The 13,930-nt window shown below is 44.1% G+C and overlaps 1 protein-coding gene across 1 annotated transcript in view; it reads right to left on the bottom strand.

Moving 5' to 3' along the window:
- LOC124196664 (discoidin domain-containing receptor 2-like) overlaps window positions 1-12,910 on the bottom strand; it is a 33,243-nt gene extending 20,333 nt beyond the window's left edge. Inside the window, exon 1 of the mRNA XM_046591820.1 lies at window positions 12,074-12,910. The gene's annotated coding sequence lies outside the window, so the exon portion shown is untranslated. The remainder of the gene's footprint in view (window positions 1-12,073) is intronic.
- Between the last annotated feature and the right edge of the window lie 1,020 nt (window positions 12,911-13,930).

Here is a 13,930-nt window from a genome sequence, read left to right as displayed (position 1 = left end):
CATTTTAATAGGTCGTTAAACCAAGCGACTAATGAATGCGCAACAAAGTTTTCCCACCGGGACTCTATGCATCCGAAAGAGCATCAAAGTATTCCGGCTGTCTTCCGCTCTCTCCTATCGCGAACCGTTTGACGATGTTAAGAGCTGGATGCGGTCAGCTTTAATCGTATGACACATTTCTCCATTAAACGCAGTGAAAAGCGGTGAAAAGGGTAAAAAATAATACGAAAGCGCGTACTCGTTTATTTATTCGGCCTGAAAAAAAGTTCTGGTCGTCCACTCTGCCCTGCTGTTTTTCCGTCAATTCCATTTTCAAAAGGGCACCGAAGCAGCAGCCATCGAGTCCATCGAGTGCGAAATTGTCATTCTCCGCCTTTTCCTCTCTCACTCTCTTAAGAGAGACGGAAGCAAAAGAAATGGACGCATCCTTCAACATCCACCATTTATTTATATGGATACGCATAGGCCATAGAGAGGCAGAAAAGAGAGTGGCGGACGGGGTAGACAGGCTACAACAGCATTGAGCTTCAAGAGCGTTCTGTTCTGTTCCGTTTTCATCGCCTAGTCTCTTCTTCTTCTTTTCTCCGCTTTTCTCTCCGACTGACTTTGGCTCCCCCCTCGAAGACTTTTTCTGGCCCGTTTTCTTTTCCTTTCGTGTCGACGAGCAAAGGTAAAAATATGCACAGACACAAACACAACAAAAAGGAGAAGCTGAAAGGAATAGAAAAAGAAGAAAAGGAGTGAAAACCATTTCATTTTTTTTTCCAGCCCCTCACACACACGAGTCCCACAGTCTAACTGAATCTACAATTTCTCTATTTCAACCCGGATGGACTCTCAGTCCTTTGACTCGAATCATAATTCACGTAGACATGAGATATATGTACACATACTACGACTACTTTTATGCTTTTAGCTGTTGTATGGAGGAATAGAGTGGAAGACTCTCTCGTCTCCCTCCACGTATGATTTCGTCGACGTCCTTTTCTCCATTTTCTCGTCTCTTCCCATAGCAGTTCCCAGTAGTTTGAGCGCTGCAAACCCCACATTTCCCTCTTGAGTCTTTTCTGTGCGCTCCTCGCCTCGCTATATAACCTCTCAGAGAGATCTATAGCGCGACATTAAATACCTCCACAGTTCACATAGTCCCACACATGGCAGACGAGCGCGGATGAACTGGCGGACTCGGACGGGCGGCAGACAGAAACTGAGGGGTCCAATAGGTCCATGAATGGATGCGTCAAGAATATAAATGAATAGAAAATTACCAACATTGAACCGGGCCCATGCGGTTTTTAGTTACTTCAGTCCCGGCCCCTTGCCGCAGTTATCATTTGTATTTTTTGTGAAAAAGTCAGCTTCGCACTGGTGCATTGGCCGTTGTAGCTATCTCATTTACACTCCAATGCCAAATTTAGCAGTTATGCGAGACTTGGTTGAATGCAATCTCTGTCTCTCAACTTTGACTCGATTTTTATCTTTCCACAAAGAGCGGCGATGGATCAAATCAGGAGAAAGCCACACGCGCATGAGGCACAGCACTCGTCGCGATTGATTCGGCTGATAAGAATTTTGAGATGCCTGTGCGGATACCAAGACTTGATGTTTCGGTTGACGTGCACGTAGTGCAGCGCATATCAAGTCACAATTTTTTCTCTGTCGAATGGGTCTCGAATGACAGCCGGGAAACGAATCTCAACATTCAAAACCCATTTGATATTGTATTCCGGTGTATATGGCATCATGATTCGAGTCAAAGAGAAGAGAAAAGAGAAGTAAAGAGTCATCACGAGTTTAACATCTGCTGCGTTTTTGTGACTCTTTTTATTTTCCCCCTTTTTTTCCTACTCTCTTTGAAATCATCCTTTATGGTGTCGAGTCGACTGGAAAATTGATCAATGCGACAAAAAGTCACATGGAGAGAGAGAGAAAATTTACGTGTGCGCATAGAGTAAGGAGTAGTAGAAGGGGGTCGCTCCTAAAAAGGTTCGATGGCACCACTCAACGCCGACGCTGCCACGATTGATTCCCTTTATGACAACTGTTGTTTGTTTGAATTTCCTTATACTCAGTTGCCCCCCTAAAAACGAACGGAGAATGTTGTCGTCGTCGACCGCCGTAAATCACAGTCGCTGGCCGGTGGCAGTTATCCACATCGCTGGAGCGATGAAAACTCTGATGGAGCTGCGCCCGTCCAATACACAATTCCACGTCGTGACAAACTTCAGCCCTAGAATCCTCAAGTTCTTCTGTCAGTCTGCCACCCTATTATGGGGTTGTCGTTTGCTAGAAGGGGCGGCCAACGAGTTTCATATCGAGCCATTGTTTCTCCTGATGAATCAAAGTCACCACGACAACTGCGGGGTTCAAATAAGTTTCACAGGGAACTAGGGAAGAGATGATGGTCATCCTGGCTAGCTCCACTCCCCCCTTGTCCAGCAAGAGACCCAAGAGGAGAAAAGAATTGACGGTGGTGCTGCTGCTGGTATGTGGCTGTCGCTTAAAGGAGCGTGTAACAACAACGCGGAGACTCTGGGAGAGGAGAGATAATAGCCGACCCCAACGATGAGATATTATATTCCGACCCTACGAAGAGAGAGACAAGTCTTGAAATAATATACACGACCTTTCGTGGGCGCTTCATGTGGACTGACTGCAGAGTCTTGGCCATCGCTGGCCATGTTGTGGTGCTGGTAGGGGAATAAATAAGAGAGCAGAAGAGGGCAGAGACATGGAAGAAAAGAGAATAAGAGAAGAGAGAGAGAGCTTTTAAGGTCGCCAAGATGAGAGATGGAAAGGGAGTTGTTTCTTCGTGTATAAGTGCTAGGAGATGGAGACACACAGCAGCTCCGGCCGGGAAGAAGACGGAAAAGAATAAAAGGGGGAGACCCAGCAGAGAGCAAGTGAAACTGAGAGAGAGAGAGAAATGTTTGGCTTTTTGGGGTTCTCTCAATGCGAGGATTTATGACGTCCATATCGAAATTTATTAGACTTTGATTCGACTGTGAGTCGAGAAGGAGCGAACAAGAGAGGGAGAAATGGAACAACCTCCTCAACGACCTGGTAATATCCTCCTTTAAGGAAAAATAAATAAAAGATTTTGTTTTTCGTAAGAGAGCGAGAGGCAGAAACAAAAAGGCGTAGAGGGTTCATTAGGCAACTGGAACTGGAACGATATATTATTCCATCCAGTGTGTAGCATGATACCGTACCGTCTATGGAAAGGATCGGGGATGGATGGAGAGAAGCTTATAGTACACGGACGAGTTTTGGGTCTTTTCCTGTTTTCAACTGCAGTCGAGAAAGAGGCGGCAACAGCAGGAGCGGCGGCAATGATCGACACATAGACACAGGAGACAACGAAGGGGCGGAGTCGATCTGAAGCCAAAGAACAGAAACCGAGCGAGAAAAACCCCCACAAAAAATAAAATAAAGGAGAAAAGGTCCACGACGACCCATTTTTCATCGGCTGGAATGAATTTTCTAAATCTATTGTGTGTCCATCTCTTCTTCCCCAGTGAAGTTCGCTTAGGGTTCATTAAGCTTCTACCCGGGAGGGGGGAAATGCAACCGAGTCTCATTAATAAGTATGCAGGAGGCAAAGATCCGCTTTTAATTCTTTTTAATGCTGTTTCTACCTTGCGTCATTTTAAAGACTTCAGTTCCTTTTTTCGGGCCTTTTTTTAAATTTATGCAGTCGCTATTGATCGCATTCTCGTCAGTGGCCTAATATTTCAACAGTCTCAGAATAGAGCGAACACTTATTCGAACCCAAATTTAGACCTATTAATAATATTCAAAAGCTTTTCATTGTCGGGGACGATTTGACTTTTTGAAAAATATTGAAATCAAGAAGAGGAAAGTTTGAAGAATGGGAAGGAGAGTTTGAAGTTTCCAAAAACAAAAGAAGACGAGGCTCAGTTTAGAATTAAGAATGGTGAATGAAACAGACACCCACGTCCTCATCTCCACTGCTGCTGCGCTTCTTCTGGAAATTCCTCTCTTGCATAGTGTCTCTCAGCTTCTTGCGACTTTTCCCGACTTTTGAGATTAGTCCACCAAGGGGAGTCAAGTGAGTCTTGAGACGAAATAAGAGAGGACAACTTTTATCTTTTCTTTTTTCCTTGCAGAGCCAAAGAAGAGAAGGCAAAGTCGTTAAAGGTGCGGTTGCACCCAGTAACTTCATCATCTCTTGTTTTGTTTGTTTTACCTCCTCGGCGGTCGTCTGTGTCTTGTGTGTGTGCACATGAGAATTGAGAAGGAGCGGACCAGAAGCGCAGTGACCTCCTATCCAGTAGGGTTGGAGAGTTTCAAACTTCGGACATTATTATCGTGTTAAACGCGTTGCCCATTCGGTGGTGGTGTTAACTTCTTGTGGGGTCTTTTTTTTTCCTGCGTTATATTGCCTTCGCTCTCTGTGTCTGTTTGGGCTGCACAATCATTGCCGGCATTGCCCGTCGTGTGTTTGTTATTTTGCACCGACGAGCGTCACGAACGTGCGCATCGGGACAGGACGAGGCGCAACACAAGAGCGATGGCGGACGAAGGGAGTGGATGGGTTGCGTAGGTGGGATTTAATTAAGCAGCCATACAAAATGAAATGTCCACCCTCGCCAGCAGGTCGTTTTTTTTTTTGTTTTTTTTTTGTTCGAACCAGCCATAGGAGGAATTATAAGAGAACCAGAAATACCAGATAAAAAGTAATCATATATTCGGAAACCTTTTCGGGGCTCTGCTGGGCTACTCCTCCCTCTTAGTGTTGCAGTTTCAAAGTGGACAGAGAATAAGAAGAAGGGGGACCAGGCAAGGCAACACCAGCAGGATGTTTGTGTGTCTGCCTGTCTGGTCGGTGTGAGGGAGCACAGAGACAAAACCTTCACGTTGCATCGGACGAACAATAAAAGCCACAGCGGAGAATCCTCTCGTCATCCGACCCGCACACAAACACATACGAGAGGGAGGCGATAGTCGGTGGGGTCGAGGGATAATGAAGTGAAAGGGGGGGAGAACGGGGAGAAGAAGTGAAACAAGGAGAAAAAATGGGAAAACGGTATTGAATAACACTTAAAATTATGCTGCATTCTATTATACCTGCCCTGCTATGAGAATTATGGTAAATGTGCTTCTCTTGTTCCAGAATCGTGGGGTCTTATATTAAAACCGACTGGAAATGACCAAATTTTTGATCATTTAGAAAATTCATTTCTGCCGCGTTTCTGAACCGAGTTCAGGAAAAGTAGTGTAAATATTTGTGACTGGATTGTGGCTTGCGAGTTACCACCCAACCACTTTTAAAACTCTGGGGAGGTATTGGATTATTTAGTAAACAATTCCAATCGGTTGTATCAGAAGACTGGAGGGGTGAACGAGGCAATGTCGGTGGCCTCCGTTCGTGTGAGACAACAACAACACAAACAGCAGCCCCAGAGTACAGAGAACAACGTCAGAAATCAGAACGAGGGGTCCCTAACGGTAATGGTAGAGGACGCAAAGATGGGCGGCGGAATTTAACTGATGAGAGACGACTGGCGTGTAGAGTCTCTCTCTGCTGGGAACAGAGAAGAGGCTATGTGACGCTAAAGAGGACACAGCAGCATCTGAAAGCAAAAAAGACGTGCCATCTGCTCCCCGGATAGCCGATGGATCTCTTATTCTTAAGAAACAAGCGACGACAGCGACAATCTGACGGCCCTGCCATGACGGCCTTCATCTATGATGCGCACATTGAGCTCTTTAAGGCAAAGTGATTGCGTCGAAGTCAATCTCGGAGCAAAGTGGCACAGGGATTATGTCAATCCCTTTGCTCTTTAGCCTTAAAAAAAATTGATTTAAAAATCTGCCATTTTTGTTATCATTAGAGGCGTTCCCTATAAAACGTCATCTACTACTACTACTAGCTAAAATGGAGAGAAATGTTTGAACCGGCTTTTACTTTATTTTATCAAATTCCGAAAGGAGAAAGAAAAAGAAACGGCACTCAGACAAACAAAAAATAAAAGACAATGTCACGAACAAGATGTAAAAATCCATTATTCTACGCACCTAACGCCTAGCTGTTTTGAGAGGCAAAGAATGAAGGAATGAGAGATAGATGGAATTGGAATGGGATGTGAGACAGTGAGAAAGAGAAAGAAAGAAAGAAAGAAAGAAAAGAGATGGATGAAATTTGATTTATGATAGCCGCTCGGAGTTTTTTCGGTTTTTTTCTGCGCCGCTCACGCCACCGTGACCGTTCACCCGTTGACTGATGGATGATCACACAGTCGGGCCGTTCACCACGACAACGGCAGTTTCCCCCTCACATGGCTATCGCACAGATGGATCTGTCGTGCGGTTGGCCGTGATCAAGTACGGGATGACGAATTCGGCACGGCCCTGATTGCCGCTATTCACACAGGACGACTCGCTCACGTGGTAGTGCTAACGAACTGGCGGAGGAACCCAAACGAAACCTCTTCAGGCACACCAGGACTGATGTGACGTGTTCATCGACTTTGATTTTCATTTATTTTATTTTATTTGTTTACTTTTTTTTTCTTTCTTTTGTTTTCGCTTCACCGAGGGCGGTCAACTGCTCCATCCACAAATTCGAGCTAATGACTTTCCGTATTCCATTGAAATACGAGTTTCACCTGATTTTGAGTTCCTCTGAATTATTTATTTACGCTTCTCTCTGGATTTGGCTCTTTAGCGGTTAGCGTGAACGCGATATAAAATATTAAAGGAAACACCCAGTCGACCCACTTCGTTCACAATTTGGAATTTGACATGAAGACAAACGGTTTCCCAATGGCCGCTGGTTCTACCAAGAAATCCTATATCTAGACCGGTAATCAAATTGTCTTGTGAATATTTTGAGTTTCTCTCCTTCGTGATTCAACCGCACTCAATTAAAATGAACATCCCAGCCAGAAATAAGAAGAGTCAAAGGGAGAAGGAGAGACCCTCTAATTTGAACCGTTTCAATTATACGAAGCAAGGAGGAAATTACAGTAGAGCAACTGAACGCAAGAGATGGAAAAGGTCCATCACGGCCAACAAAAAGAACGAACGAACGAAATGAGAAGGTTGGACTAACCCCGCCACAGGCGCGCTGTTTGTGTTGCGTTCAAAGATGAATGCGATTTCAAGTTGAAAAGGAGCAAAATAGCAGAAAGAACCTGAGCGGCGTATGCGTGTTGTGTCGTTATTCATATTCCCCCTTTGTTAATGGATGTACTCGGATGTACTTGAATGTGTGTACAAGCAGATTCGTTTCTTTTTCTTCCATATTTGATTGTTGCATTGTGCCGGTGATGATTGCGCAGCGGTCGGGCGGTTTCGGGATTAACGGTCGACCACCTCGTTGTGGTTTTGTTCCTTCCATCCACTTTTTTGCCTGTGCTGTCGTGTTGTCTGTGTGCGGTGGTGAATGCGCGTAACATGTGCAAGCCATAGAGTAGGAGATGGGTTCTCTCGGGTTCTCTTTATTTCTTTCCCTTTTTCGGTTTGTTTAGTTGCGCGCCTCTTTCCATCCCTTGTGACAATCCACGTACTACATGGCGACTTGACACGCGAAACCAACGGCGAGGCTCAAGAGAGAAACAGAGGGGCAACCAAAAGGAGAAATGGAATAAGGAAGAGGAGAGCTGCTTCTGGGAGGAGTCACATATGGCCCGGCCAAAGTGACATGATCTTTTTCGCCCTTCCAAGTTCCAGCTTCCATCCCTCGGCTCGCTCTGTTGTGTCCTGTGCTAAACACACACAAACAGACACACGCTGACCATGTGTGTCAGATCTCAGATTGTATTATCGTTAGCCAACTTTTTTGGTCAGGTTTTTCTCTTATTCTTTTGTTTTGCGTTCCTTAGTCTTTACTAAATACATTGGCGTCGTGTGGCGTCGCTCGTACCGCCAAGTGCGCCTGGCTGCTGCTGTTGGAGATTTTTTCGGTTTGAAGTCGACGTTCTGGAACCCGTTGAGCTATGAGACTAACCAACCAAGAATGTCTTCTGCGATATCTGTTCTCTTTCACCAAAGTTCTTCTTTTACTTTTTTCTTTTTTTTCAGAATGTTTTTAAAATTCCCGCGTTGGAGTTTCAACAGAGATCCACGGTTACAAAAGGTTTTTTTTGTCTGAAAAGAAATTTGTTTTATCGTGAGCTATTCGAGAAGGATCAGTCACCCCTTTGACGTCATGTTCTTTTCTTTTATTTCTTTTTGTATTTTTCTGGTTACTTTTAAGAAAATTCAATAAAGAAAGAAATGAGACACTGCGTTTCGTTTTATCCGATAGTGATAGATTTGACTGGTGAAGTTGATGACGATCAACGGGATATTTCTCTAGTGGTCTAACCCCGTAAAATCGTAACTTGGAAACATTTTCATTTTGTGTGATTATTTTGTCGTGTAAATTATCGACTTGGATTTTACACGGCAATGGTTAGATTTCGTTACGGAACGGTTTGATAGACCGAACGAAAGTAACCAAATCAACGATTTGAAATTTAAATAATTGATATTAAAAAAAATAAAAATAAACTAAAATTTACCGGAAATGTGAAGATATATTACGACCGTGTGGAAAACGTATCCTCACGAAAACAAATAAATGGCGAGAAATAATATGAATGCGAGGTGAAGAAAACGATGGAAAAAGATATTTTTCCATCATCCCTCGACAGACCAGCAGCAGCTAGACGGAACAGTGGACCTTTCGAGCTGTAAAACATCAAATAAGAGAACAGCGGGTCTCGCCTTTTTTGAAGAGTTCTCGTCTCCCCTCGCCGTGTGGGTACAGATCCATAAGCTGCTGCTACTTCCTGCCTATTAATACACGACCGCTTCACCACCGAAAAACATCAACACGGATTGCATGAAAAAGGAAAACCAACAAAAGCGAAGGAAAAAGAACAAAAGCTTCCAGTTAATTTCAACCAAGCACTAAAAGATGAAATGTTCCGTCCGCTTTTCAAAATGCCAAGAAAATATTTTCTCCGAGACGTGACGATCTCAGCGTCAAACTCATCTAATTTCACAACGCGCATATACAATTCCAATGTGTGTAGTGGGTGTAATGGATTCCAACCCGCTTCTAACTGGCCCTCCTGAATTCCACAGACTGAAAAACAAAATTCCCTTCATCATCAAATCAAAAGGAAAAGAAAGAAAAGCAAAAGGGGAAATTTTTCATCGGATCTTGTTACAAACACGGCGGGTTCTTCTTCTTCTCCTCCATTGCACCGACTCAATACGTACGTGCATTTACTGCACGCAGCATTTTCATTCGTTTTCCCTATTTGTTTTTTTTCCTCTCCTTCCTTCCTTTCTTTTCAGGTTGAAATGAATTTCCCAGTATTTTCGTGTACTTGTGTGTAAGGGTGTCCATGAAAGAAGATTCAAAAAGAAGAAGAAGAGAACGAGGAGGAGGAGAGCTTGTTTCGGTGATGTGTCGAGTCTGATGGGGCACTGATTTCTCCTCACCAGGGTCCCACTCTCACGAGATCGGAGTTTGACTGAAAGATGAGGGGAAAAAGAATCAAAGAATCAAAGAATAAAAGAGAAAAAACGGACAGAGCGAGAGGTTCATCGGGCGCGCGCGCGGCACGGCGGAATAGAAGACGAAAAAGAAAAAAAGACGAAGATGGATCGGGTTTTTTCCCTCTTTTCGGTTCCTGACGTTCCTCTTCTCTGTCGGTCGGCGAAATGTCTGTCCCACTACAACCCCCATTCTCTCTGTTTTTCTCCTCGCTGTGGAATCTAATTCTTTTCTAGCCATGACTAGAGGGTAGAGTAGAGTGTGGTACTTTGACTACCACTAGTACTACAAAACTACCATGTGTACCAATATACACACCATCCATCGCCCATCAGTCGACTGGAAATGACCCGCAGTGTACCGCATCTCTTTTTCTCTCTCGGCTCTGGCGGTCAGGCATCGCTGAGCCCGTCTGTACTTTGTCTGTGTGGAACGCGTATGGCAGATATAAATATAAACGACAAACAGCAACAACAACAACAATTGTTGTGGATATAGAAAGTGTGAGCTCCGAGTGCGAGATGGGTTCCGTATTTTTGTTCTTTTGTTTTGGCTTCAAAACTTTTTTCTTTATATTTTTCTTTTGTCCGCTCGTTCGTTTCAAACAACATCAGATGAGTTACCCGATTGTCGACCCTGACATAATATCCTCTTGGATGTACAGGAGGAAACTTACAAGAGACAATTTTATTATCTGCTAATTATTCACATCGTTTCTTGTTGACCGCAGGATATTTCCCTTTCTGGGGATGAGCTAGAAAATTGCAATTAATTAATTTCGGAGCATTTCTATTGAGTTTTCGTTGAATAGAATAACATATAACTACAAGTCTTTTACACACTGCCGCGATTGTGTATGTGATGATGTAACCAATTGCATAGGAAGGCCATCATCACCAGACAACGAAACGACCCCGAGTCGACTAAACAAAAGAAAAGTCAAGGGGAGCGAGAGAACAAGAGCAGCTAGGAGACAAAAAAGATGAAAAGAGAAAAACTTGAAAGGGAAAATTTAAAAAAAATAAAAAGAAGAAAAGGTCATTCATTTCCAATCAGCGGTGCTGCTGGGGACCCAGTCTTGGGCTCGTTACCGAGAGAAGGGAATTAGGAAAGCGATGATGAGCCCTTAATGAACGGAGACCAAAGCATGGCTGCATGGCTGCAACCAAGAAAAAGCAAGTAGTTGGCGCTGCCACGACAAACCATGGAATCACCAGAGTCTCGGGGAAAAACGGCGAACGGAAATTAATTATACAACCAGTCAAAACGGAAAAAAAATTCGTTGCTCTCAAAAAATGGTTCAAAAATAAATTGAACGAGGCATGTAGACGCGCTGTCCCTTTCTCTTTTCTTGAAAAGATCCTCAAGTCACATTGATGCGAGAGGGGGGAGGACTGACTAATCAGACGACAAGGCTAGTGATAATATGTGGAGCACATGTCCCGATGGCGTCAGAGCCTCACAAGGGCGAACCGCGCTTACAGCAGATTCTTTCCGTCAGTTTCTTTTTTTTGTTTTATGTTTCAGCTTTTGCCTTTTTGGGAAAAGAAAACGGTTTAAAAGTGTCAGCCGATGGAAAGCTGACTTTGATTTACAAAGTTTTAACTAGAAATACGGACGATGTCGTCACAAGTCGCAGCCCCCCAACCCACCCCAGCTCGTAATTCATGTGATTTTCCTTATTAGAATGAGAAGTAGAAGACGACGATGGGTTCTAAACTTGGTGGTGTAACCCTCTGACTCGTACGAATCCCTCAACTACTCCTCGCACGGTCTCTCGCCTTTCATTTGGAAGAAGAGGAACACCACAGACTACCTGGGTTCTTGTACAACAAACAGGGTTCCCTCCCAGTGTACCTCTCACAGTCTCACCTTTTCTCTTTCCCGACGTGTCACGGTCTCTTCTCTCTTTTCAGTTTTTACTTATGTGAAGCAAATGCCATGACAGCTGCATATAGTCGCACGGCTTTTACGACAGTCTCTTGGTTTTATGTCGCACTAACACCTCGTCGTCAAAGAAAACAAAAGATGAAGAGAATGAAGCCGACGATGGCCATTACATTTCACATGCGCGCCCTTCGCGTGGCCGCGACATCTCTCAATCAGAAATCGGATACTTTCATTCCCACAGAATGCGGGACATTTGTTTGCTATTGTCGTTCTTCTTATTGTTGCAAGTTGTTGGCTACACAATTCCATGAGTTAAAAGTCCTTCGACTGCCTAACGCAGAGATTAGCGATTTTTTGTTGCGTCCCTGGAAAATTGGAAATCATAAAAAAAATTGGACAGAGCCGGACAGTGCAATTGTTTTCCAGGAAAGAACCACAAAAGGACAAAACAGGACACAACCCAACTGACCAAAACGGTCATTATACAATCCATCACAGTGTTAAGCTCATTTTCGTTTCTTTCGTTTTCACTTGGAATTTTTAGTTTTTTTTTTTATTTGGAAAATCAGCTGACAGGGACTGCATCAACTCTCTCTCTCTCTCTAAGCACGTAGCATTGTAGATGACAATGAAAGCCGACGTTACAAAATAGTCCCGGTGACTCACCTTTTATTCAAAATCTGATGTCGGTTGTTCTAGTTGATTTGGTTCCGAAGTTGGTGACGATTATTTCCAACGTCTTTTGGCAAATCAAAAAGGAAACCAAGGTGATCACGATGGGTGTGACGGTCGACCGGTCCGGAGACTCGATGACAGAAAATCCAACCAGAGATCACGTCCGACACACACTGATGTTAGTTAATCCGATCTGTCGATGCACCAACGAACCAATTTGGCGAGGAACCAGACACGGGCAAAAACACGGGCGGAAAACAGGAAAACGACACGACGGTCGAAATTGATCCGCAAAGTGACCGGGAAAAGGACAACAAGACCTTTGTTTTTCCTTTTTTCGACTGTGTCCTTAATTCGAATAGATTATCAATTGATCATTCAACTTGGACTGCCAAGTGGAAAGGATTCAATTGGATTGACAGTTGACTTGGACTCTCTCTCTTCATGCTGCGAAATCAGCCATTCAATCAAATTTAATTGAAAGTCGGGGTCACTTGGACACTCTCTTTATCTTTCCTTGATTTTCGGTTTTCTCTTCTCACAACAGCCGTCGCGCAACTCTTTCCAATATTTCAATTTGCACTGGCGGATTTCACTCACTCGGATCGGCACTTTGATAGGAAACGGCACAAAACACGGTGAAATATTCAACTCGAATAAGACAACAGAAAAAGAAAGTGACTGTCTGTTTTGTTTGTTATTTTGTTTTGGCCCCAAAAAACCCGAAACTTGGAAAACTTTGCAAACGACGAGATACGAAGCAGAGAGACGTGAGACGTACGTTGTGAACAGCTCGACTGCTGCCGCCCTACTGACGTCCTTTGCTGTGCAGACGGTTGGGTTAACAACACGAGAAGGCCTCCTTGTGTGTGTGTTGTGTGTGTGCGCGCACAGCATCGACTCGGGACTCGCATAGTCGAAGAGGGAAGCCATGGGCTCGAGTCGTTTTCTCTCCTTCGTCAATGGCCCGCAGCGATGAGCGAGCGAGCCCCGTAAAAAATCCAGAAATATAAATAATAATAATAATAATAATCGAGGAGAAATATCGCCGTCGTTGACTCGCGTTGTGTGCGCCAGAGTGGGCGCAGCTCATCGGAGAAAAGCGAAACGACCGGGAGAGAATAAGCGGGGAGACGCCGAGAGACGAAAGAAGAGTAAGGGAATCTTATGGGAAAATATCAAGACAAGAAAAGAAGGGCAAAAGTATTATTCGATATCGATTGCACCGGGTGGGTTCGACGGCCATCATAGACCGGGCGAGTTTTCTCTCTCTCGTTCTCTTCTTGACTTCCTTTCTTCTCCATTTGTTATGTATAGGCCTACACGTAAAGAAATAACGTCTACCCGCCTAAACGTTATTGGATGATGTACAGATATGGACGATGTGATGGACTCGATCCGACTCTTGGTGCAACGTCTACCAGCAGAAGCGGTTCGATTGGGGGGGAATGAAAAAGTCAAGGAAACGACACCACCCACAACAAAAGGAAATGAAAAAACAATAAGAAAAAGGAAAGAAAGAAAAAAAGAAGAGAAGAACAACAAACAGAACGGACGACCGAAACCCAAAGCGATCCGAAAATAAGAAAATAAGAAAACAAGAAAATAAGAGAGACGGCCAGTTGCACATGTGTTGTGGGCATTGGGCTCATGTCCAAAACTTCCCGTTGATTGTGTAAACCTTATGCCTCGACGACTATAAGCTCGCATGTATACAGTCGGGGAATAAATCTAAACATGGCGCAAATAAAGAAGCGGAGAAGAGAAACATTGGACGACGCAAACATGACTGACAGTCAAAGTGTATAAAACCTGTCGGGGCCCAGTAGATTTAATACGTCAGACGGC

This window comes from Daphnia pulex, chromosome 7, assembly GCF_021134715.1.
Source record: "Daphnia pulex isolate KAP4 chromosome 7, ASM2113471v1".
Classification (NCBI taxonomy): Eukaryota; Metazoa; Arthropoda; class Branchiopoda; order Diplostraca; family Daphniidae; genus Daphnia; species Daphnia pulex.
The sequence above is the reverse complement of the archived record's forward strand: the minus strand, read 5'-3'. Positions and strand labels throughout refer to the sequence as shown.